Source organism: Gallus gallus, chromosome 13 (assembly GCF_016699485.2).
Source record: "Gallus gallus isolate bGalGal1 chromosome 13, bGalGal1.mat.broiler.GRCg7b, whole genome shotgun sequence".
Classification (NCBI taxonomy): domain Eukaryota; kingdom Metazoa; phylum Chordata; class Aves; order Galliformes; family Phasianidae; genus Gallus; species Gallus gallus.
In genome coordinates this window covers 1,867,733-1,888,663 of record NC_052544.1, presented here as the reverse complement: position 1 = coordinate 1,888,663, position 20,931 = coordinate 1,867,733, and the positions used below count along the sequence as shown (strand labels likewise).

The following is a 20,931-nucleotide window of genomic DNA, read 5'->3' as shown; positions in this document are numbered from 1 at the left end:
CACAATCCAGCCCTGTCTGTGTCACCCACCATTACTAGCGATGGGTTGTGCTTGTACCCTGGTTTGCTGCTGTGGTTCCCATTTGTTTGTGGCGCCTTGGGCTCGATGTTTCTCCCCAAATGCAGCTCAGCGTCCTGCAGGGATGACCTGGGGATGGCTGAGCTTCGCGGCTCATCTCCCCGAGCCTCCATCCCCAAAGCCACATCCCCAGCGCGGCGCTGGCTGCTCCAGCATTTCCAGCCTTGCTGCGGAGTCGCTGCCAGTGCAATATCAATAACACTTTACTATTAAAATAAATAAATAAATAAATGCAGGATAAATGTACCGATTTCTCCCCGCGTGTGCACACAAACTCACACTCACCCACACGATCGATCCCTGTTTAATTAAATACCGGCAATGACTGTCACGTGGGGGCAATTCTGCTGACTTAGGCACTTTGGGATTTTTATGCATCTATTTCTGCTTTGCTTTTCCATTAACTTATTTTTCCCTTTGTAATAAGGGGTTGTCAGTGTAATTTATACAGCGGAGCAGGAGGCACAGGCAGCCCGGGGAGCCATTCACAGCTTGCCAGGGATAAACACAATTACACATTTTTAAATGTCAGACTTCAGGAGGAGAAATGAAAAAGGTAAACCGTATAAATCTTAGAGGGAGAACTGCTCCCTCTTTGAGGAGTGGCTTTCCAGCCAGCTGCTGTGCCCCCATGTCCAGGCACAGGCAAATCCCTCTGCTTATTTGAAGGGCTGCAATGACTTCATAGCAAGTGAGAGGGGTGCTCATCTCTCTCTCGTATTCCCATTGAGTATTTGAAACAAAGCAGAAGAGCACTGTGCACACGTTCCCCCAGCCTGTCCCCTCCTCATCCAGTGCAGGGGAGAGCCGGGTTGCTCCCTGCTCATTTCACAATCAGCAGCTTTGATCTCGTATGCGATTAAAAGAGGATAGTTCAGATGGATTAAATGAGAGCCACTTACATAATCTGTTTAAAATTCCAGCAGAGCATATTCAAAGGCAAGGAGAGCACCACAAACTCCCACTTGTTTTGCAAGTTAGGTAGGAGTTTCATTACTGCTTTCCTACTCTTTGGGAGCTTGGGGCAGGTGACAGCAGCCACATCTCCCATGTGTGCCTACGAGAGAGATGAGAAAGAGAGGAGTGGAAGAGTGGAAGCAGGGGGCTGAGAGTGCCCAGGTTCTGCCAATGAGCAGCTGTCTGAGCACTATAAAAGCTGACTGGTGGTGTGATGGGGCTTGATACCTTGGGAAGGTGCTTGTTGTTATGGTCTGGGATGCTGCCAGGTGGCTCTTGGTCAAGGTATGTCTCTTCCACTTGGCTTTGGGAGTGGAGCTGGGGCTGGAGGAGGTCAGAGTGTGGTCCCTCTTGGGGTTGGAGGGTTTCCAAGGGGAAGAGGTGGGGATGAAACTCTTTAGATGCTGCTTGGAGGGATAGGGGGAAGCTGAAGCTCCTTGCTCTCTGCGTGCTTAGTGCAGGAACCTGTTCCAGCAGCATGCATGCTGAAGGGCTTGGGTAGCAGAAGATGGCAGTGCAGCCAGTAGAGTTGTAAAGGTAGACTTATAGGGGCAAGAGGCTTTGTGGTTGTATGGGTACTTTCCTGCTGGACTGGGAGGATGCTGCTGCCAAACAAGGTAAGAAGAAAGAAAGTGGGCATCTTCTGATGCAGGGATTAGGAGGGGGCTTGAATCATGAGTTGTATGGCTGCTTGTAAGTTGTAAGAACGGCAGGTGGCTGTGGAAGTGCAGATTGCCTCAGGGTGCTGGGTGGGGATCCTGGAGATGGGGATAACTTGTAGGCTGGGCCATGATGAGAGGTCAGATTTTTGAGCTAGCAGGGGTAACCCTGCTCAGGGTGCAGCATAAAGAGGAGGAGCAGCTCAGTCCTTGCAGAAGTGTTATTGGCCTTTGAACCATGTTGGTGTAGCAAAAGTAGAGTAGGTGGCTGGCCAGCAGCTGTAAGGAGAAGGGAGCAGGAGGTGTGGGGGTGAGTAATGGCATGGAGAGGAGAGATCCAGGATCCCTTTTAGAAAAGGCCACTGTAAAAGACTGCATTATAGGGAGGAAAGTAGGTCTCAGTAGGTTTAGAGGAATGTTGTGGTACAGGAGCACTTGCAGTGGAAAGCTGGTTTGGAGAGCAGAGCATGTTGTAGATTAGTGGGTGAGGTGTCTTGGCCTTTCTGTAGAGGGTATGAAACCTTTTTATAGGACTGCTACCAGGAGTATCAAAAGGGGTGATCTTATACCTATTTGAACATGAAGGACGTTGCTGTTGGACAGTATTGACCTCGGGAGCACAAAGGTCTGGATCTCTGACCTGACTTTAGAAAACAAGATGTCAAAGGCGTTTTGGCTGCTGCTGTTATGCTGTGGTTATATTCATCTATTGGGCTGCAATTGCAAGAGCAGTGTTGTTCCATTAAGGCTGTGCTGCTGTGTTCACAGCCTGCATGGCCCCCAGGTATTGGATGGACAGTGAAACAAGAATAGGGAATCTCCCACCAGCTGGCTATAATCCATTCATTCAGTGCCCTTTGGAAGGGGCAGGAAAAGGGTGGCAACTTGTGCCTGGAAAAGCTGAACACACAGGACTAGAGCTGAGATAGCTCATGTTGTGAAAGCTGTGATGGTGTCTCCTGGAGAAAATGGAGTTGGTCATCACTGATAGTGGGAAAAAAAAATAATAAAAAATCATCTTGCAATTCAGTGCTGTCTGAGGAGCCATCCATGTACTCCTGAACACCTCTCCAGGCATGAGCACCTCTCCAGCAGGATGCTTTCCACAAGTCTGCTGTTCACCCTGCATAAACCTCCTGAGCAAACTCCCTTGCTGTTAAGTTTAGGACCCTGCTAGGAAAGAAGAAAGCAATGCAGGATCACAGAACAGAGCAGCGTGTCACTAATGAACATACAAAAGAGCGACTGCAACCAGAGGAAATAAAATGCTGGACCCAGGCAGTGAAGGTTTCCAAAGGCTTTGCTTGAGTAGGAAGCAAGGAATCTGTTTACAGAGCTAATGCAAGGATGAAAGGGAGAAAATGAAGCTACAGCTTTTTATGGTATGGCTTGAGGAAAAAGGAAGGGAAGCACTGCTGGCAGAAATAAAACTTGAAACGCAAGCAGCTGGTGCTACAATCATCATAGCTGGACATAAAGCAAATGGGACTACGGAGATGTTTGGATTTGGGCTTTCTGGCATCTACGTAAACAGGGGGTTACTGTCAATAGCTCTGTCTGTTAGGCTTGACTCTAGCTACCCTAAGCAAAGAGAACATGAGAAAATTCTCCAAAAAGCAGAACTGGCTGAGTGGCTGGGGAAGCGGAGCTCAGACCTCAGCACTTGGAAGCAATAAGCTTGATCAGGGGAAGTCTGTGTGCGCCTCATTATGCTGCACCAGGGTGTAGGGCTGCTTTCTCCTGAAGAGAGGAGAGGGAGCTGTCTGGGGATCCCTTCAGGTCTTCTAGCAAAATGTTACATGTACATAAGGCTGATCTCTGCCTTGTGTGTATTCAGGCATCCTCTGGAAGCTGTGCCCTCCTGCATACCTGCCAGGATGATTGACTTCTCAGGGCAAGTGCTCAACCTGATTCTGTGCTCTGCAACCCATGCTGCAGCTCCTCATGGTGCTTTCCAAGGGCTTATGGCCAACTCACCTTTGAACCTGAAGTTAATGTGCGTTGCCCTGTAGCTCCAGCTCTTCCTTGGCATGCTGAGCCTCTGTGTCTCAACGATCTCCCATGTTCGGTGTTTGAATGCTTGCACTGATAGTCTCAAAAGCTGCCAAACCTGGGAAACTGTCTCGAACTGATTAGCTTTCCCTGTCTGTACCTTTTATGGCCACCAGGTTCTCAAGGGCTGCTGAAAGTCAGCAGATGTTTGCTGAAATGGGCTCCAGATCTGTTCCTACTCTTGTTATTCACAATCTGTTTAGGAGCTGCTGTAACCTAATACTTGCAACGGTGCTTGCAAGCGTAGTGGAGGGACGTTCACACATACCATTGGATAGAATCATTTTCTTTATCAAGTAAATCCTTTTTGGTCTTATTTCGAGCTCTAATCCTGTCCTCCAGCATGCATGTAGTCTCTCCTAGCTTCTTTAACAAGCATCCTCTGCATGGAAACATCTGGGTCACCAACAGAAAATGGAACACATCCAACTGAATAATACTGGGCAGAGACGTGCTTTGGAGAAGCCTCCTTCATGTCCTTCCTCCCTGACAATGAGTCATCTACAGCTCCTCTGCAAACCCAGCTTTCCAGCAAGCTTTGTGCTGCTGTTGTACTCCACTCTTCCTGAATATTATTCATGTGTGCACATTTGCTTGCAAGGGCTTATTGAAAGATTGAGAAAAGCCACACTAAAATCAGTGCACATGGCATCATCTGCTGCTACTGCTTACCTTGCTGCTTCTAACAGCTGTGGTAATCAGTAAAAATGAGACACAAAGACTTGAATGTGAAAAAGTCCATAGTAGACTCTTTTTCCTAAACAGCATCTGCATCAAAGTGTTACAAAAATGAGTGCAACTTTGAAAAGAGAATTCCTACAGAATGCCTCTCTTTATTTGACCGAGAAATCTCAAGGGGCCTCTCCTAAGAAGCCTTCAAATATCTGTATTGGGCATTTACTAGTTATACATCCTCTCAGCTATCATACCAAAGTAATTTTCTTTTCTCCAAATTTCATCTTAATGGTGGTTTATAGCATATGTTCAGTGTTATTCATTAGCTCTGGGTAAATAAACCTAAAAATGAGGAAGAAACCCACAATAAATATGAACAGCAAAAGGCTGGTTTAAGGAAGATTCGAGGAGAGGCGAAGCAGGAGGTTTTCTACTTTGGCCATTAGTGTGTTGTTTGGAAATCACTCAGCCATCCTTGTTTACTTTTCCTGACAGAATTATGTGATTATAGTACATTACTGTCCCAATTTACGGCAGAAAGGCGATAGCTGGAGGGTACTTAGGTAGGGATTATGATCAGAAAGCTGATGTTACATGTGGAAGGTGAGATTTTGTGCATGGTGAGGGCTGAGCTGTGGTGCTGTGATGTGGGTCCCCTTCCCTTGGGTGCTCACCCAACAGCATGAGGACAGAGGTGGCTCATCCATGGGTATGACCAAGTGGGAAGGAGCCAGAAATCCCAAGTCACAGTGCTGGCAAAGTGAGTCCAAGAGTAGCACTGCGCAGACTGAGAAAGCAGCAGTCAAAACTGTAATTAGATTTGATGTGGTCCAGTGTCCTGCTGTGATGGAGATGATCCAAAGGCAGCTCTGGAGCAGCTGAATGCTGCCAATGAGGTGCAGTGCATCTAGCCCCAAGCTTAGTGCTTCTCTCCTGGGCATTGGCATAAAGAATTCAGAATGCAGTGTTGGTAATACAAAAAGTCAGTGTGGACTCGGGCAAAAATGGAGGAGGCAAAAGACAGGGAGATATCTTTCTATGTTATTACTGTTGATGGGAAGGCTGCAAGGGCATTCAGGGAGGACTTTTGAGTGAGGGAAGCAGTGGACCTAGCTTTGCAGGAGGGAGTTTTACTGCTGGGAGCATGCGCTTGCAGAAGCTGTATGCCAATGCTCAGGTGGAGCAGGAAGGGCAGAGCTTGGACAGACCTGATGTTAGCATCCTGACATCCTGAAAAAGCCCAGCAGCAGTTTATTTTAGAGGTATTGCTTAAGCTTTAAGGATGAGATGAAGCGTGCATGGGCTTGGGAGGGGGCAGGAGGAGTAGCAGCACAAAGCACCAGTTGCTGCGGCAGTGTTACCACCCTATTTCTAGAGCAGGAGGGTGCAAAAGGGTTTGCTTGGGTCCTCTCCACACCTGTAGCAGAGGAGCTTCAGCTGTGCACCTGCCCTCAGGGAGGGTGAGACAGGCAGGGCCCACCAACACCCTCCCTTGCATAGAGAGTTCCACTGTGATACATCCCAGCTCTTAAACTGGGAGACTGAGCTGTGTCCTGTTGAGATATTTGCTCCATCCTATGGTATGTGGATGGAAATGGAGCTAGGGTGTGAACCATGGTGGTAGGCTCCTAGTTGTGTGCTATAAAGAAACAACCTTTTCCATTCACTTCTTCACATGCAGAGATTCAAATTACCCTCAAAGAGCTTCTTCAATTTTCTTATCCTTCAGAGCTTCCCAGACCCAGGATCAGCGCAGGCAGTGAGTGAAATTGCTTGCAAATAGCTCATTTCCCAATAATTAAATCCATTGTTCTGTAACAATGCTGTGGATTTTTGAAGATATTATTATTTTTTAAATGATTACATGCAAACATATAATTTGATCTCTCCCATTTAAAAGCACATCAGGAGATCTTGTCAGCGAATTATTGTGGAAGAGAGAGTGGGAGAGGTAGGTTATTGCTGGAATATCATCTACTGCCTCGACAGAATTAATTTGTAGAAAGATGCAAAGTTAGAACACTAATTTGCAGTATTTATTCCCAGAGGTCAAAACATTACTGCAAAGAGTAGCTGTAATGTGGGATTTCAGAAAGTGCTCAGGCTTAGCAGGAGCAATCCCTTGGGCACCTGCAGCAGTACACCTGCTCACCTATTGCAAAGCTATGGGGTGGGTTGTTTTGCTCTTGCCACAAAACCCCTCAAGGAGAGTGTTTAATGCATGATTCCTTTTTTTAATTGTGTTTTTTTTTTCTCTGCCTGTATAGGGAAGCCAATCTGTCTTTCTGATCCCAGCGTAAGAAATCACTCTTAGCCATGAGAATGAAGGAGGGAGGCTGGGAAGTGGAAGATGTAGAAGGGAAAGAAGGGGGGAACGATGGCCAATTAGCCAATACTATGACTATTTGGGAGGGGCACTACATTTCAATTAAGTAGTTCTTGAGCTCTGTGGAAGTGCAGGGAAATAGTAAAATAAGGTTTTGTAAGCAATAACTTGCATTTAATCTCCTCCGAGTTCAAGGCTTGTCTTTTCTTAGTTAAATTACTTCAAAATGCCAGTGGGTGGTAAAAGCTGGGGGTATCTACAGGCACATGATTTGTGACAAAATGTTGTTGATACTCGAAGAAAGTTTTATAATGAGATTAGGAAGCTGATAGGTGTTCTTGATTATCTCCCCAGGCTAATACTGGAAGAAATCTTTATTCACAGAATCAAATGACACAGTAATTCTGTGGCTGGATGAGGAGCTAACGAAAGTCTAGAAGTAAAATTTGTGGTTTTAGTACAGTAAATCAAAGGGGTGGCTTGGCTAGGGAGGTGTGGTATCTCTGTCATCTGCTTCTAACTCAATATTAATATCTTTCTGAAATGTCTACCCCTCTACTGTAGCCAGGCCTTATGTTAAGGAGGAGACCTCAGGGCTCTGGGTTAATGTTGAGCTGGATCATTATTTTCTCTTAACATTTGAGTATACGCAGCCTTTCTAAAAAACAAATGAATTTAGCCTGACTGAATAGTTACGGAAAAGTGGTGGAAAGGGGTCTGTGCTCAAACCTCCTGCTATGTGTGGCTGTTATAACACTTGGAGCCACCAAGAATTGCCTCCACCTTCCTGCCTGCCCTTTGGGTAGGTGTTGGCTGAATTAACTCGCCCTGAGCCTACTCTTCTCCAGACTTGGATGGCCCATTTCCCCCAGCCTTCACCCATGTAAGCAATAGGCTCTAACCAGCCCAGTATCTTCTGCTGCTTTCTGCCTGGTTGCTGCCTGTTGCTCTTCAGCTGGAGGTGGCACCCAGGTGTGGCCTCCCTGGTGCTGGGCAGAGGGTACGGTGACTTCTCATGGCCTTCTGGCTGTGTCTACCCCATCAAAGCCTGGGATGAAGCTCGCGTTATTCATGGTGAATGCTCTGCATGTTGGCAGCCCCTCTGTTTCCATCCTGCACTGATGCCAGGTGTGATGATGACCCACGTGTGAAGTTTCACACTTCACGTGGTATATTGGGGAATTTGTTGGCTCCATCCCCAAGTTCTTCAAGATCCCTCTGGATGGGAGCTCTACTGTTTGCTATGTCAGTCATCCTCTCTAATTTAGTACTATCCACAGATTTGCTGAGGGTGCACTCTGTCTCATCACCCAGGTAGCTGATGAAGATATTGAACAATATCAGCCCCACTATTGACCCCTGAGGCGCTCTGCTTATTACTGGCTGCCAACCAGATGTTGAGCCATTGATTACCACACTTTGAGCCTAGCAGCCCAGCCAATTTTCAAGCCATCTAATAGTCCTTTCATCCAGCTCGTACTTCCCCAGCTTCCAAATGAGAATGCTGAGGGAGACAGCGTCAAAAGCTTGATCAACCTGGCTTCGTTGAATTAAGGCCAAGTCTGAGGTTATTAACTGAAACAGCAGACATGCCTACACAACCAAATGAAGGAGTGATTGCAGTGTCTGCTGCTGTAACCGTGCTGGCTCTAGGGCACAGTAACAATAGCATTAACATGGGTATTAGCTCCTGCTAACAAGCAAAGTAAAAGCTCCTGAGGAATTGCACTTATGAGTGCTGCTTTCTAGCAGAAGCTGGAGTCCACACTCCTGCATCTTTGCTGTTCCTATTCTGTGCCAGGTTGGTGGAGCGAGGATGGGCACGCTAGTGCATGCAGCAGCAGCATTTGATTTTGCTGTATAATCACACCTAATAATTTTGTGCTGACAGAGCTGGCTTCTCAGAAGCGCAAGGAAGCAATTAAAAACTGTATTTGAAATCATTACACAAAGACAAACCTTGTGCCTTCTGCTGCTACAAGGCCCTTGAATGGGTGGGCAAATGAGTGGGGAGATAAAGAATTCAGATGAGAAAGTGAGGCATTTTGGTATTTATCCACTTGTTTGTGATTTCCATGTTCACATGCATTATGGATGCTGTGTCTGCCTATTCAGATGGAGTAGTGCTGCCAGATATATTATGGTGATAAACAAAGAAGAAAACATTTAATTGACCCAAAATGACTATTGCTGTTGGTGTCAAATGCATGAGAACAAAGCTGGTCAACTTGAATCAAAAATCCTCAGCTGGTAGAGACATTTTAGTAAGGACTTGAGACAGCTGCATAGTGCAATTTCTCTCACTAATGATTCTTAAATTAAGAAATTAACCCCCTTCCACAGGCATTTGGATTGTGCTGGAGTTGGAGACAGTAACAAAAATTGGACTGGAGTCCATGGTAATCGCAACCACAGACGGTGCCAGCAATACTTAACTTTTTTGAGCCCCAGTGCTTGCAGAAATGAGTCACTCCAGGTTGCCAGTTATGGTTGCTTTAGAGAAGGAGCAGTCCCCAAAGGAAATGGTGAACCTTGTATGCTGCAATATGTTTGCCAGGTGGGCTGGGCTTGCCCAGAGGTTTTGCTTCGTGCTAGCACTGGGTTAAAGTCAGTCTTCAGTAGCCCATCTCCTCTCATCAAGAAGATCTAATCTCTGTTGCCAGAACACCTCTGTGCAAATCTGAACCAATAAACATAGCATAAGTCTTATGTCTACTACTGGCTTTATGGCATCAGCGCTCAGTACAGAGTGCCACAGACAAAGGTCTGGTCTGGCTGCTCACCTGTCAGTATTTTTGTGTAAAGCAACCAAAGCTTGTGACTTAATTTGACCTGGTCAAGTGAGCTCCTGTTGGATCAGTTCATCACAGCATTGTAGAGCTGGGGTATTATCCCACCAGCATTAGAAGCCCCAATGTGGGGTTTATTATACTGTTTAATTATGACCTTGCCAAGCAATGTGCTGCTGCGAATGGAGGAAGCTTCAGTTGGGTAAGCCTCAGACCAGCAGCAGGGCTCAGTGCGATGGCTCTGTGGATGAAGGACTCCATGATGCCTTGCCCTTCCCATGAGCAATTCCTGCAGTGCTGCGGGAGGTGCAGGATGCATGAAGCTGTATTCCTGTAGCCCTCACCTAAGCATGTCCATTCATTGCAGGCTCATGGGATGAACTGAGCTTTGGTCAGATTTGATTGCTGGACCTTAGGATTCAAGTACTCACTAGCGGTCATGTTGCAGTCCCATTGACTGTTGTAACTGCCTTTGGTTTGTCTACCTTTGAGCGTGAGCTTCAGATGACTGAGGTCAAGATGTTGCAATCCTACAGAGCTCCAAAGCTCTTGGGGAATCTGTAGACGTTCACAGGTCTTGGACTGCATCCACAGATTTTCTTTCAAAGGCTGCTTTTTTTTTTTAACCACTTCATATTAATGTTCTTTCTAAAGCTGTTCTGAAAGAACTGATGCCTGGAGATATTCTCTTCGGCTTTTGCTAGGTGTTCATCTCCTACCAACAAGAACAGGCTGCTTTTGTGCGTGTGATCTTGTAATAGATTGCTTTTGCCCCATCGTAGGAAACATCCTTGACTTCAGGATTCACACTCATTCCCTCACCCTCCTGCAGGACCTTTTTCTATTTTCTGCAGCAATGTGCGTAACTGGCATTATTTCTTTCCTTCATGCCTTTTCCAAGAGTTCTCACCTGTTCACTGATTTTAACAGTTCTGTCGTACTTGGAGAGATTCAGAAAGAGCAAAAGTTCCCCAACCACAAAACCTTTGATATTTCCAGCCATCCCCTCATTTCTATCTAGGTCAGCACCTGTTTGGGGTGTAATGTTCAGTGCATGGTGAGCTGCTTTTTGGTCACCTTGTGCAGTTCTCCTGAAGCCCAGCACATTAGTTGCTGTGTCAGACAGGACTGAGATGCTAAAATATATTAATTACTTCAAAAAGCTATGGCATAAGTGTACAGATTTTCTTGTTTTGTAATTCCCTCTTCCACATCAGTGCTTACAGTGCCTCGCCTTGAAGTGCTAAGATAAGTTTAGTTATCTTTGGAGTCTTAGATCTATACTTCACAGTAATATTAAGATTGAACTATTTCCACTGAATAATGCTCACAGAGGTGCCTTTCTATAATCCATATTGCATGCAGGTATCATTTGAAACACTCTGAAAGGTGCTGACTATTTCTCTCTCATTTTTGCTGGGGACGGTGGCTCATTGCCTCTGTTCCATGTGTGCAAGCTTTCCTCAGGTTGCATGGTGAAGTCAAGCTGATTAGTTCTCTCAGGAGTGGATAATGGCAAAATTATTGGAAGACAGGCTACTTCAGAGATGGCAGGCAAATGGGTAATAGTGGAATCACTAGGGCTTTAATTTATTTTCCACGTTATCCTGATAAATTTAGGAAAGAAGAGAACTTGGTGCTTTGCATCCTTGTTTTCTGCATTGAGGAGCCCAGGATAGCTCTGAAGATAACTTTGCTGGAACCAGTTGTCTTGTGTTGTATCAGACTTTGCAGCTCTGTACTCTGCTTTCCCATTAGCATCTGCCCTGCAGCCTGTTCCCATAGGGTACAGTCCTACTTTGCTCCTGTGCCTACAAGACCATCACCAAACAGAACACACTACCCCTACGGCGATCCCTTTGGAAGCCTCTTGGCTTTCTGCTCCTTTCCTCTCCTGTGCACTGTTCCATCTGCTTCAGGAGTCATCCTGTTTTTCCCATTTTGGAGACCTTTTCATCATCTTTCAGGTACATACCACTGCTGTTAAGCTCGTCCATGCAACCACAGGCTTTTGCTCAAAACTGCAGTCTCCTTTGAGTCTAGAGAGGTGAGCCTGTTTTGATTGACTCTCTTGACGTAGCTCCCTTCAGTCGACATTGAGAAGCCAGCTTTGCCTGCCTACGTTTTATCTTTTTTTTTTTTTAGTTCTGGATAGGAATGATATGTTGTCTTAAATCCTTGCTGACTACTTAAAATTCTCCCACATCTTTGGAGTGTTTAATTATTCCCCTTCAGGAGCGGGTTTAAATTGACTGACTTCCTTTAAGGCTGTGATTTCACATGTAATGGCAGGGCTGCTTAAATTATTACAGGCTGGCTCCCTCCCTCGTGCGGCTGACTGACCTGGGGAATGAAGCACTTCAAAACCAACACTTTCTTTCCCAGCTGGGTTAAATCCAATGGGCTCCCTCACCCCTGTACCCATCCATGTGGTGCAGCAGGAGGGATGCAGAGCATCCTCTGGCATGTGGTGGTGGTATGAAGCGTGGGTGGTATTTTGGTCAGGATTTTGTCTCGGGCTCCCATTCTCTGGGGGGACTGCTGATGTTCATTAGCAGCTAATTGGTACTGGTGAGCTGTGACTCTTTACCCCATAGTTCTGCAGCTACTCCGGCAGCAGCAGCTGATTCTTAATTGCTAAGTCTGAGTGAAGCTGTGGGTTCACAGAGATTGCCCAAGCTCTGTTATCTGCCTTTGCCTGACAATTACACGTAGTTTTGATTAGTAAAATTTTGATGGGTTTTACTGTTCTGTTTCTTTGATGTTGCGAGAAAGCTTTAGCAGCGCTGCTGAGCTGCTCCTGTGAAGCGTGCCAATGTTATTGAGGCACAAGAAAATGGGCTGGAGCTGCTCACAGAGGCACTTTGCAAAGCAGATTCTGTTCCTGATGGTCACCACCTGAAGGAGAAATGGTGGGTGGGAGGAGCAGGCAAATTTTTCCCATCGTCCATCTTGACCCAGTATCTCTCCCCATCCCTCACTGTGCCGTTCTTTGTCTGTTCCTCACCCTGTACTTTCTAACACTCGATCTGTCTGGGTTTTTCTTTGTGCACTGGGCTGGTATTTTCAAAGAGCTTGCTGCCACAACCCCAGTGCAGTGATGTTTCTCAGGGATGATGGTCAACCTAGAAAGCATTGGCAGGTGGGAGGTTCAGCTCCCTGTGTGCATTGCTTCCTCCTTCATTTCTGGTTGCTTCGTCTCATTTCTCAGGTCTGATGTTAGTGCAGAAGCTCTCTTCTCTACATCTTGCTCAAAGAGGGAGTTTTGCTCTAAATCTTTGCCTTTCCAAAAGACTGTTACCATTTTGTCCTACTCTTTCGGTGATGACACTGAGTCCCTGTGACTTGCTCATCCCCAGTGCCTGGCTCTTTCCCGCTGCCTTTTCATGTGCCACTGGCCAAGGCTCCTTTTGCTTTGGGTGAAGTTTGTCCCCCAAATCCATCACCTCTCAGCACTCACCCATGGGGCTGGGCTCACCCATGGAGCTGGGCATCCTACTGCATCCCATGGCTGCAGCTGAGCTTCCCACTGCACTGGGGCTCACCTGGGGCCAGGTCACTTCCCTAGCCAGCATGGATGGGAGGAGTGAAGCATCAGAACACGCAGCTATGTAGAGGCTGAGCATCTCGGAGATTATTTTGTTGTTAATATCTCATTATCCTAATTCTCATAATTTTGTCTGTGCTGTTGTCACCTTCCTGCAGGGTCAGCGCCCATACATGCAGCCTCTCTGCCAACCTGTACAACATGAATCCTGGGACTAACTTAGCCCAGTTGCTTAAATGTGAGAGTTTGTTTCATGTCACGTTAAATTTGTGAAATCCAACTACAAGGTGCTAAACCTTCTGAATTAGATGAGGGATTCTTTTGATAATTGTGGTTTTCTCTGTAACTTGTGAATTCTGTAAGCTGTTTTGTCTTGCTACACCTTGTATGGCCAAAACCATTACAAAACTGGCTGGGCTAAGACCTGGGAGAAACCTGAATTCTCTCCAGCAAATACCACTGGGGATTACTGGAACTCAAAGGAACCTGCTTGAAAGTGCCCTACAAGTAGTAGCTGAATTGCAGGCAAAGATCAACCATGATTTGGAGGAACAGCAAATGAGGTGGAAGCTTTCTTACCTGCATATCTAGTTGCAACTTTCCTTGCTTGGCAAAGGGGCTCTGACCTCCTCTTTGCTTTATACCAGTGGCTGTCCTGCTTTGTTGGATTCCTCCACATGATCCCACCACCTCATGGTGTTTCTGCCTCCTTGCCCCAAATAAGTGGGGAGAGAACTGGGGACAGGCCAGTACCCCACTGCTCCTCAGGTCCTGCCTAGATGCAGAGCTGGGATTTGGCTTCAGGGAGAAGGACATGAGGATCAAGATGGCTCAAGATGAATCATAATATAAGGATTGAGAATTTTTTGAGGGGAAAAAAATAAATTGACTTTTCCCCTTGCAGGCACTGTATGACTGGCCTTATGACATTCAGATGCCAACAACTGGCTTGGATGAGCAGAAGTGCTCACTCAGTGTAGGTGAGGAATCCCATCAGTTTTCATGGTTAATATGGAGAGGAGGCATAGTGTTGTCTTCCACCTTCCTTGGCCTGGAACAGGTCTGTAAAGGGGAAACTCAGCAAGCTGGAAAAAGAAGAATAATATTGCTGTGATAAGTCTGATCCCCTAACCTCTGGAGTAGAGGCCATTATTTGGAGAAAACATTAATAAACACTTTCCCCAGTGCCAGTGACTTCCTCCAGCAATCTCTTTGCTTAAGGGCTAACCTGGCAGGAGATCTCAGAGATGGGAGTGCAGGAAGATCCTCACCCTGGGGAGATAACATGCTTCCTTTCCAGCCAAAGCTGAGGAATACAATTGCTCCATTCTTCCTAATTGAAACGGAAAAAATGCTGCCATATCAGCCCATCAAAAATATTGTGAGCTTATCTCTTATTAATTTACTGTTGGAGATGTACACTGGAACATGAATAAAAATCTGAATGAGATTGTTTGAGGTAATTCACAGGTTTTGATTTAAAATTTTACCTTTTTGTTTGAATTTGTTGTTGCTGGGCTGGGTGACACTTTGAAAATGATGCCTCATTTTAGTTTTTACAGATCCTCTGAGTGTGAAAATGAACGGAGACTAAGTGTAATGTTGCATATAACTGATCCACATTTCAGCTGAGTCCAGAGAGCTTTTCCAATGTGAAATTGTGTTGGTAGCACGTGGGCTCTGAGGAGCTGTGGAGTGGAACTCCAGCAGGGCAGCTACTGATCCTAGAAGGAGCAGGTCCTTGAGCATTAAATGGAGGAAGCCCCAAGATATGATGGTGGGTTGGCAAAGTCAAGGTGGTTTCAGGTGTCAGATGTGCTGCTGAGGAAGAATTGAATGGGTCTGTGCATCCTTTTGTCTGTGTAATTGCAAGGCTTCAGCCTGACTTAGTCATCAGCAGTCCTGGCTTTGCAGCAGTGTGCAATGTCTGGAGTCAGCCTCTGCAGCCTTCAGTGCCACGGTGCTGGGTGTGGTTGCCCTTGGTTTGCTGCAGGATGCAGTGCTGCCTTGTGTGATGGGGTGAGAGCAAAGGGCCTTAAGTTGTGACAGGGGAGGTTCAGGTTGGATATCAGGGAAAATTTATTCACAAAAAGGGCAGTGAGGTATTAGAATGGGCTGCACAGGGAGGTGGTGGATTCACCATGCCTGGAGGTGTTGAAGAACTGTGGAGACTGGGGACGGGGCAGTGGTCATGGTGGGGCTGGGTTGGTGGTTGGAGTCAGTGATCCAAAATATTGCTTCCAACCTTAACGATCCTTTTGTCTTACAGGAGGAAGAGCAGGAAGACTGGTTCCTGGCTTGGTACTTCAAGATGCAGTGGGGGAGTGGTTTTCCCATTGTTTCTTCTAACCGCTACTCTATTTTTGTTCAAAACGCTCCTTTGCCTTGAGGAAGCTGTGTCACCAGATGTCCCTGATGCTGCTCCCTGATGAACCAGAGCTGTGGGCAATGGAGATGAATCCAGGTCTGCTGGGATAACTGTGGTAGATAAGAGAATTGGAGCTTCGAGCTCAGGTGAAGAGAGAGAAGTGCTCAGTTGTGAGTTGGAGCTCAGCGGCATAGCATGCAGCCAGCCTGGGGAGCAAGAACCAGCTTGCCCAGCCTGGATCCTGATGGCTCTTTCCATGTTTGCACCTCCTCTGACAGCACTCACTGTCCAACCAGCAGGGTGGGGAGGGAGAAAATGGGAGCTGGAATGTGGGCTCCACAGTGAGAGCTCAAAAACAACACGAGAACTCCCAGGAATGTGAGATGGGAGGGGAAAATTACCTGTGTTGTTATTTAATGCCTGTAGCTCTGTGACCCAGCAGGTCTGCGTGCTCTGATATTTCTTCCATCCGTCTGCAGGAGATGTGCTGTGCTGCACGGTCACCTCCTGGAGGGGATTTGTGTGGACGTTGTGGGGTCACAATGGAAGTGGGGGAAGCAGCAGTGTGTGCTTTTCATTTCTGCTGGCAGTTTTTGCTAGACACAGATTGCCGTGTGCTGCGGCAAAGGCAACGTGGTAAAACAACTGAGACTGAATGTGTGGATCTGCTGCTTTTTTGGTTGGCACGGGGAGGAACATGCTGCTTTGCACTGAGCAGGAATGTGGACATCCTCATCTGTTTTTGTTGTTGTTTGTTTTTTTTTTTTTTTTTTCCAGCCTGGCATAGCAGCCTGTTTGATGCCCGTTGGGAAATGACAATGACTGGATTCAGCACCCAGCAGGTACTGGGGCTCCCTGTGCTCCCCATCCCCAGCCAGTGTGATGCTCTGTGCACCCCATGTCACCGCTCTGCCTTCACTGCAGGTGCAGCTCTGACTCATTTGCACTCACTGAGCACCTGTGGGTGTGCACCCAAGGATTGCTGCTGCATGGTGTGAAGCCTGAGGGCTGCTTCCCTTGCAGAGGTGCTTCTTGCTCTCCTGCCTCACTCTCTGCTAGGAGTGGAAGTGGGAAGGATTTAAGGTATCTCAAAGAGGAACAGGATGACCTGAGCTCCAAGCAGAGATTGTATGAGATTTATTTCTAAAGGATAACTTGAAACATTTAGTAATACTTTGTTTTATCTTCCACCTCGACACAAATTGTCATTGTGCAGTAATGGGGAGAAGCAATAAAGGCTCTCTGCATTTCCTGCTCTGCACAATGACCTGCAGCACCTTTCCTTGTGAAGATTTCTAATGCAAAGCTTTGTGGAGGACAGAGCCTGGCTTGGGTGTGAAGTGCAAACCCAGACAATGTGAGATGCAGAGCTGAGGCAGCAGAAGGGGTGCAAGGTGCTGGGGTCCCATGGTGCCCATCCGTTGTGTGCGGGTGACAGCATGGGCTGGGTGTGTGGAGGAAGGGGGTATGGATGTGGGTAGAGCAGCAGTGTTGGCAGCTGGAGAAGCTTCCCAGCAGGGCACAGGGTTTTGCAGTGCTCGCAGCTATTTCCCAGTGCCCTTCTGTGCTCTCACCACCTGGCTCTGGCACACGGCAGCTGCGGTGCAGCCCCTTTACAGCTGTTTGCATAAGACCTGCTCATCACTCTGTGATCCTCTCCCTGCCCTTGCCACAGCAAAATAGCTCTCTGGGTGGTGATGTGTGCCCATCTTCTCAGCTGTGTGGCTTTGAGCAGAGCTGCCAATGCTTTTTAGGCAAGAAAAACTGCTTCGAGGAAGCCTGGCTCTGCTGCTGTGTGTGTGATGGGCTCTGGTGACAGAGAGCTGTTCCCAGGGTGAGCAGCTGATGTAAAGCGGTTGCGTACAGAGATCAGATGCAAGATTGAGCATAAAGATCTATGAAGAGGCAAAAAAACAAACAAACAAACAAAAAAACCCAAACACCTGAAAAAGCCCATAGGATGCCCAGTTCCTGTAGATGGAGGATGGTAATATCAGGCGTGGTGTGGGCAGTGGGTGAGAACAGGGTGTTGGGATAAGGAGGAGCTCAATGGACATGTGGGTGTGGGCGGTGCCTGGCCAGGCATGGACTGAACCCATCCACCTCTTCAGCCTTAGTTAGAACAAGCAGTGTGCTTCTGCTCTGTATAAGCAATTAGCATCACATGGCCATGGTGATTTTCATCTGGCACCTGCATCCCAAAGCCAATTTAGCATGAAAATGCTCAGTGTGTAAACACAAGGAGAATAGCCTCTTAGCTCCTGGGCCCTCTGTCCTTGGTGTGACATTCAGTATTTACAAAGATTGGGGCTTTTTGTTTTGTTTTCCGCTGCAACAGGGAACCACACAGATTTCTCTGAATTCAAAAGATGATGACTTTTTTGATGCCCAAAATGACCGCTTCTGCTTGACTAATACTGGACAAATATTGACTCATGGCTACTACAAGTTGGTTCCTTCACTGATGAATGCTCAAGGCTACTTGGATAAACAAATGATTTCTCATGAATATTCTTATTTTAGCACATCCCTAGAATAATAATGCATCCTGTGTATATTCTCATTGTGCTTTTTCTTCTCTTGACAGTTTGAGGTGACATTGTGAGAAACTTTATTAGCGCAAAGAACAAGTGTCCCATTGTCGATGGTTGGATATTAGGAAAGGTTTTTTTCTTAGAAAGAATGGTGATGCAATGGCACAGGCTGCCCAGGGAGGTGATGGGGTCACCATCCCTGCAGGTGTTCCAGAAACGTGGAGATGAGGCACTGTGGGATGGTGGGGATGGTTTGGTGCTTGGACTGAATGATCTTAGTGGTCTCTTCCAAACTTAATTCCTCTATCATTCTCCAGCACCAGGGTTCAGCTGCACAGTCCTTGGTCTCTGCTTGACCATGAGCAGTGGCAAAACCAGTAATTATGTATGAGAGGGGGAGATGCAGTGAGGACCTGCTGAACTGATGGGGTTGATGTTCCAGGAGCTCCACAATACGGAGAGGTGACGGGGAGAAGATGAGAAAGCCAACACCATAGTCCTGCTTTTCAAATACTGAGCTGCAACCCTAAAATCCAAACACTTGGGTTAAGGCAAACCTTACTAGTTCCACTGTGAATCCTAGCAGTGAGGCTTTCTGCCGTTCGTTTCATCTTCCTTCCATTGAAACAGTGATGCATCTCATGGTTGGTCAGCTTTGGAGCAAATGGCTTTCCTTAATGGGAAGTCACTAAGCAGCTGGGGACGTCTTCTGCTCCTCTGATGACAGCAGGACCATTACCTTCGTTTTGCTGCAATCAGTTACTCCACTTCAAAGTGGCTGGAAACATCAGCGTCCTGCGTTGGCATTGCCTTGCAGACACTTTGCATTGATATGGATGGCCCCACAACTGTGAACTGATGTGTAGGTGAGGCTGTTAAAATAATTTAGCGTAAGCTAGTAAGTAGAATGAAGTGTTCTAGAATAGCTCTTCCGGAATAGCTCCCTGCAATGAACGTTCAGGTCCAGAATAAAGAGCCACTTAATTCTGGAATAATTACTCTAATTATTTTCAATGACTCCTTTCTCAAATTTTGTGAAGTGTCTAAAAATGGTGTGTGTCCCTGTCACCCCGATGAGATCACACTGCTTCACAAAATTCAGAGTAGATGAAGTTACAGACTCCCCCAGGCAGCCTGGTTATTTTTTAATCCATTTACAGTGTTTTGATTCCATGGTGATAAGGCCTTTATAAATGCTAATTGATAAATGAGATAGAGTTTATATTGTCTCATACAGGGCAGAAATAGTCAAATGCATACAAAACTGCTATTATTAAACAACAAGGCAAGACTTTCTGTTCTGAAGCTGATGCAGTGAATAAACTTGGGGAAAATGGTTCTCTAGGTGTGCCACTGGTAGATGCTCTGAGCATCTCGCATCTCCAGTTCACGTCCATCTGGAAAGGGTGGATGGCCCAAGAAACCATTGAGAAACAGCTGGTGGGTGCCTGGCAGCCAGTTACTATGGTCAGCATCATGTGATTTTAATCATTCCTTAATTTTTCTTAATTTTGTCATATTCTGTTTTTAACTGCCATCCTCTGCCAGCCCAGCAGCCTTCCGGGCACCAGGCTGAGCTCACTGCACATCCAGACTGTCCTCGTAGCATTGGCTTCTACCACCTAACGGTGCTTCATTTACAAACAGGATGCTGGGAGTTTTCAGCTGCTTTCACTTTCTACTTATTTATATATTTCTTTTTCCCAAGCAAATTGCCTGCTTTAACTCCTGCCACATTAGCAGCCTGCCTGTGAGAGGTGTGCTGCTGCTGCTTAAGGAAACGGATGGCTCATTGTGCCAGCTCACTAGAAATCATGTTTATAGCCATAAAAATGCACAAAATTAATACTACTGGCGTGCTTGCTGTATGCTTTAACAGGAGAGGGGGAAAAAAAAAAAGGCAAAGATTATGAAACAGATTTGCAAAATGAAAAACCAACACCTTCCCCATGGCTCTGGGAGCCTTCGGCTTTGTGTTTTACAGGTTGCAGTGGTCATTTCCCCATCCCTCCCCAGTCAGCAGCACTGCCCAGGGATGGCTATGACCATAACCTTGCCCAGTGAGGTGTGGTCGCTGTGACTCATTGCAGAGACCTGCAGAGGCCAGTGGGGCAGGGATGCTCCTGGCACACAGCTCCAATCCCCGGTAAGCACCACCACTGGTACCCGGAGAGCCTGGGGCTCTGGGGAGGTGAGCATCCTGCTGAGCTTTTGTATAGCTTCCTTCCTTTTCTTGTCTAGCCAAGCATGGCTGTCTCTTCAGCCCATGTGAACAAAGACTCCCTGATGCTGGAGTGTGTCAGCAGAAGCACACATCAGTCCATTTTTCCCTATCTGGGAGGAATGCAGTGCTCCCTGCCTTGTTTTCCTCCCGTTCTGGTCCTGCACCAGGCGACAGACATTGGTAATTAATTGCCTTGGTTGCTTTTTAGCTGCAGTTGCTTGCTGGAGCCATGGTATAAAAAAGAGAAGTTAAATTCATGTCTTAGTCCTGCTGTACAATTCCCTTTATCTTGCAAGATACAGTCTGAGCACAGCACTCGTCGCATCCTCCAGACGTCGGGCTGGGAGCCGGAGTGGCACTGCTGCTATTTTTGCCAAATGCTGACATTAGCCATGCTAAAAAGGGAACAGCTGCCTAAAACCCAGCAGGATGCTCAGCACCAGGTGTGTGCTCTCTGCCTGTGGCTGAGGGTAGTGGGGGTCTGAGCACAGCACAGAGTGGTGGGACCACTTCCAAGAGCTCACTGAGGGTGGGGATGATCTTCCTTGATGCTTTGCTTGCCCTAATCCAAGAAAGGAGCAATGCTAGAGGGCCTGCGCTGAGGGTCAACGTCCCATGAGGAGGATGGGTGGGCAGGCAGAATTCCTTCAATTTCCAAAAATTTGGGCTGAAACTTTGGGTTTCACTTTTGAGTCAATCCCTGAAGACTAAGCCCATGGTGG

The 20,931-nt window shown here is 46.8% G+C and overlaps 1 long non-coding RNA gene across 3 annotated transcripts; it reads left to right on the top strand.

The window, feature by feature from the left end:
- The first annotated feature begins 1,261 nt into the window (after window positions 1-1,261).
- On the top strand, window positions 1,262-19,836 carry LOC101752050. Of its 3 annotated transcripts, XR_006931426.1 has the most exons (4): window positions 1,262-1,320; window positions 15,353-15,597; window positions 16,229-16,293; window positions 16,376-19,836. It is a non-coding gene; the product is annotated as an uncharacterized LOC101752050 (long non-coding RNA). The 3 variants fall into 3 exon arrangements; XR_005839534.2 differs by having other exon boundaries at window positions 15,353-15,547; window positions 16,229-19,836; XR_001468805.4 differs by having other exon boundaries at window positions 16,229-19,836.
- The last annotated feature ends 1,095 nt before the right edge of the window (window positions 19,837-20,931 follow it).